General features: G+C 44.9%; 1 long non-coding RNA gene across 1 annotated transcript in view; it reads right to left on the reverse strand.

The window, feature by feature from the left end:
* Nucleotides 1-5,053: 5,053 nt before the first annotated feature.
* The window catches only part of LOC138859727 (uncharacterized), a 6,584-nt gene continuing 6,418 nt past the window's right edge, over nt 5,054-5,219 (reverse strand). Inside the window, exon 2 of the long non-coding RNA XR_011398206.1 lies at nt 5,054-5,097. This is a non-coding gene — a long non-coding RNA (uncharacterized lncRNA). The remainder of the gene's footprint in view (nt 5,098-5,219) is intronic.

Raw genomic sequence — 5,219 nt, forward strand, 5'->3', positions numbered from 1 at the left:
TATTGGGAATTTTTGTTTGATTAATCCTTAATATATGTATGAAAATTACTCTCTCTCAAATACAGTAAAGTTAAGGTTACAGCGAAATTCCTCTGGATTCCGGAATCTATTTTCACACCAGGATTCTGCACATAAAAGCATAATATATATATAAAAGGTAGCTCCACTTTAAACGCGTTTATTTTCAACACAAACAATGAATCGAATATTGTCACAATCACTTGCACAGGTCCATCGACTTCGTGGTGGGGGTGGGGGGGGTCAGGGTGAACAGAAAAAAAGGGATAAAACAGAAGGGGACTTCACACCCCTTCTCATGAGAGGTGTTGGCTGTTAATTTGTTAGCATAACCTTGTTTCAACTAGTTTTCTAACTGCAAACATGAAAGAAAACAGAGTATTGTTCCTTGCGAGGTGCTTTTTAAGAACATTTCTAAACAAAAGGAAGTGTATTTCATTTACGCTCTTTCATTTATACTGTAACCACGAATATGTCCCTGTCCTAGTAGCACATTCGCGGTCCTATTACTCTGGGAAGTCCATTGCATCTGGACCAGCCATAGATACTTTCGCAGATTTGCCTTTAACTTGACCCGTGTTGGCGATCGCTCTGTGCGAAGTTATTAATATTATTTATTATCAATATTATTTATCCTTCTACTCCTCCTCCTTCTCCTTCTACTCCTTCTCCTTCTACTCCTTCTCCTTCTCCTTCTACTCCTTCTCCTTCTACTCCTTCTCCTTCTACTCCTTCTCCTTCTCCTTCTCCTTCTATTCCTTCTCCTTCTCCTTCTATTCCTTCTCCTTCTATTCCTTCTCCTTCTATTCCTTCTCCTTCTCCTTCTACTCCTTCTCCTTCTCCTTCTACTCCTTCTCCTTCTCCTTCTACTCCTTCTCCTTCTCCTTCTACTCCTTCTCCTTCTCCTTCTACTCCTTCTCCTTCTCCTTCTCCTTCTACTCCTTCTCCTTCTACTCCTTCTCCTTCTACTACTCCTCCTTCTACTCCTTCTCCTTCTACTCCTTCTCCTTCTACTCCTTCTCCTTCTCCTTCTACTCCTTCTCCTTCTACTCCTTCTCCTCCTCCCTCTCCCTCTCCTTCTCCTTAGTTACCGAAGTTATCGGAGTTTAAGTATCGCCTTCATCATCACACACGAGAAGGTCTGCGGCGGCTGGCAACGACATCTTGAGCAGCAACTCGGACGCACAACCACACTCAAGGACGTGCGTGGGTCTTCGCAAGTGCATGCAAGCAGTAGCTGCTGGAAAAGGAAACAATATAGTACCTGATCAAATTATTAGAAATGAAATGACATAAGTATTGAGATTTATAGGTAAAAAGGGGAGGATAAACTGAGTCCAATAGGAGAGCCAAAAAAATTAATGGTTAAGGTGAGTACAAAATAGTATTGATAAAAAACATAGGATGAAAGGCTATTAAAGCTGACAAAAGCAGAATCAAAATATATTAATGAACCAAACAAATAAAAAAGTAAATGAAGTAAAAATAAAATCAGGTAATAATAATGTTAAAAAAGAAGAGAAAGAGAAAAAACCAAACAGAAAGCATTGCTTTATCTTAATGAAAACAAAATATTTTTCAATCTACTATATAACATTGCTAACACCATTGAAAAAATGTTTACTCTTATTTAACATATAATTAGCATTTAAACAAACAAGCACGACCTAATTTCTTTATCTATTTTATCCGCTCTTCATAGCAACCGCCTGCGTATACACTTTCTCATACCCATAATTTTTCATTACTTTATGACCTCATTCGTCGTCAGTCACCAATGAGTGTGTTTTGTGCTGAGTATAACCCCGATTCTGGTCCATTTTTAAGTGGATGGGAGATACCGCAGCACTAATGGGAAGGGAAGAAATAAATGTACTAGATGTCAAAAGGTCATAGAGCACTTTGGTAAAGTATTATGGCGAAAAAGGTGAAAATAAGTGCACGATTAGAACGTGCCAAATGTCAATGGTTATAGTAGCAGCAAGATACTCGAATGCTTATTATATATATGCACAATATGATTGTTTAGTAAAAATCATGTTCAGCGCAGCAACAGTCGAATTTAGTGATAAATCAGACATAATATTAAGGCTAAATATTACAACAAATATTAAGGCTAAATATTACAACAAATATTATGGCTAAATATTACAACAAATATTAAGGCTACATATTACAACAAATATTATGGCTAAATATTATAACAAATATTAAGGCTAAATATTACAACAAATATTAATTTTGGCTGAGAGGTTCATGGCCAATGGTTGAAAAAAAAAGTGCTAGACATCTAAGCTCATATAGCACTATGGTAAAGTATTGTAGCGAAAAGGGGTAAAAATGAGTTAACGATTAGGATAAAGCAAATTAAATGTCAAAGGTTATAGTGTGTTATAGGAAAGAATAATTGGGAAAAGGGTTAAGAGGTGGTGCAAATGAACTAGATCAGAGATTAGTAAGGAAAGGGTTAAGGGCATAGGGGCAACTGGATGGAACTGAGTGTATCTGTGCTGGGGAAGCTATAGGAACATTGTTTAGGGAAAACTGGCAAAAGAGCTATTATGAAATGATCAACGGGCAATGCAGGGGTAGAGATGGCTGTTGGAGAAGCAGCAGGAGAATCAGGGGGGTGAGATAAGGAGACTGGGGAAGGTGGTGAAGTATCAGGGAGAGTGTCAGGGAGGGAGGGATCAGGAAAAGGACACCGTTGCGATAGGAGGATTTTACGCGAGTGTCCAGGAGGGAGAGGAGAATGGGGGACGAAGAGGGGAGGGTGCAAATGGAGGAGGAGAGGATGGGGTGTGTTAGGAAAGTGTGGGAGGAAGAGGGATGGAAGGAACTTGAGGGGGAGGAGGAAGGAGAGGAGGAGCAGGGGGAGGAGAGGAGGAGAGGAAGAGCAGGGGGAGGAGGGAGGAGGAGAGGAAGAGCAGGGGAGGAGGGAGGAGAGGAGGAGCAGGGGGAGGAGGGAGGAGAGGAGCAGGGGAATGAGGAGGAAGGAGGAGAGAAGGAGGAGGGAGGAGGAGAGGAGGAGGGGAGGAGGAGGAGAGGAGGAGCAGGGGGAGGAGGGGGGAGGAGGAGGAGAGGAGGAGCAGGGGGAGGAGGAGGAAGGAGGAGCAGGGGGATGAGGAGGAGGAGGAGGAGGTCTTTGAATGTAGAGGGAATAGGAATAGAGGGATTGGAGGGTGGACGAGGGAGCGGAAACATTCTCATGGGCCATGTCTAGGATGTCTTCAAGAATTTCAGGAGGGGAGTTGGGTGGGGAGGTCTGAGAAACAACGATTATCTTGCGAGGTGGAGAAGAAGGATAGATGTTCGAGGAGCAGAGGGAAAGGAGGGTGTAGGAGAGGATGTGGAAGGCGAAGATGGAGTAGAAGGCTTAAGGTGAGGCGAGTGTTGAGGTCTAAGGTAGGGGTGATCCCCTCCATTGGGCTCCAGTCTCCGTCTCCTAAGACCCCCCCCCCCCCTACAGCAACGAGCAAGGATTGGGGAAGGGGGGGGGTCAGTAATACTAAGATGCCAGACAGTAAGAACTTCCCAAAAATGACATATTTCCCTTTCTTAAGTACATAGTAAGTGCAATCATACCTGAGCGGTAGCCACTCTTCTCATCCATCTGCGAGGATCCCTCATGGTAAGCCGCCGGGCAGGGAATCGGCCCATCTCGAGTTCCTCACGACAGGTTTGATCGATCTGCCCAAGCCACGACTTCCTAGGTCGTCCCACAGGCCTCCTCCACCCAGGGTTGACTCTTGCAGGGACAACCTGGTGGGCAGGATCATCCTGTGGGAAACGAGCCAGGTGGACATATAGCCTGAGTTGGCGATCCCGGATTGTGCAGGTAACAGGTCCTGTGCCAGTCTCATGGTGCAACCGTTGGTTGGAGACGTGGTCCTGACAACAGTACCCCATAATCCTATTATAAGCTCTCTGTGACTTCAGTGTCCTCACCGCAAGCACGTACCGACCGAGCAGGTTCTTCTAGCGTCTCCAAAATCCTGGATCTTGGTCTTGCTCCAGAAGACCTCTAGACCCAAGGGCTTCGCTTCATTGCTAAATGCATCCAGAGTCACCACTAAGGTTTCCAAGAACTCAGATAGAATAGCATCATCATCAACAATGTCAAGCTTAGAAACCTTGATATTGCGCAGAGTTTGAACAGTAGCTCTGCAAGTGTTGAAAAGTGTTTCTTGCTAGGACACAGCCTTGCTTCACTCCTGAACTAACAGGAAATAAGCTCGACAGCCCCCCACCCCCACCCCATCCCACACTTTACAGCATTTTTAGTACCAGTATACAGGCTTGTTATTAGTTCAATAATTCTTATTGGAATTCCTCTCAGTCACAGGATCTCCCAGAGTGATTCCCGATGCACCGAATCGAACGCCTTCTTGAGGTCGACGTAGGCTGCAAGCAGCCCACGCCCGAACTCACGAAGGCGCTTTACAATGACTCGAAGCGCAAGGATACGGTCTATTGTGGACTTACCAGGAGTGAGTCCAGATTACTCAGACTTCTAGTGCCTCAGCAGATGGTCTCTGCTAATTCTCAGAAGGATATGGGCGAGGGGGAACGGTACCGGACCGCCAGATGGCAGCCAGGACAGCATGCAACCCCTGCGCCATAAGGTTCACCACCAGCATTTAACAGTTCAGCTGTGATGCTGTTAACTGATGGTTGATCAAGCTGGTACAACTGCTCAAAATACTCAGCCCAACGTTCCCGCACCGCAACAGGATCTGAGACGATCTGGCCACTTACTAAGCGGACCACAGTCACCTGTAAAGAGGGCTTGGAGTTTCTCAGGGCTTGGTAAGCAGGACGAAGGTCACTTACTAAGAAATGGCCTTCGACCTCCTTAGCAAGACTCCTAATGAACTGTTCCTTGTCCCTTCTTAACAGTGACCGAGTTCTGCGCACCTGAAAACGGTACAAATCTCGCTCCTCTGCCAGACGAGCCTCTGTAACAAGCATCTGTAGCTTCCAGTGTCTCCTCCTCTCTTCCTCTTGGGCGTTCACCAGTCGATTCTTGAGCTGCATCAAACGCTTCGCTTAATTCGGCAGTTCTGTTGTATACATGCTCTGAAATAACAAGAGTCGATTAGTATATGTCGATTAGTTTACAGGCTTCAAGACCAATAATCCGTAACCTAGATAACAGTCTGAACAAAACAAAGACGATTGAGCAGAAATGAAGTCTCTTG

This window comes from Penaeus vannamei, chromosome 38 (assembly GCF_042767895.1).
Source record: "Penaeus vannamei isolate JL-2024 chromosome 38, ASM4276789v1, whole genome shotgun sequence".
Lineage (NCBI taxonomy): Eukaryota > Metazoa > Arthropoda > Malacostraca > Decapoda > Penaeidae > Penaeus > Penaeus vannamei.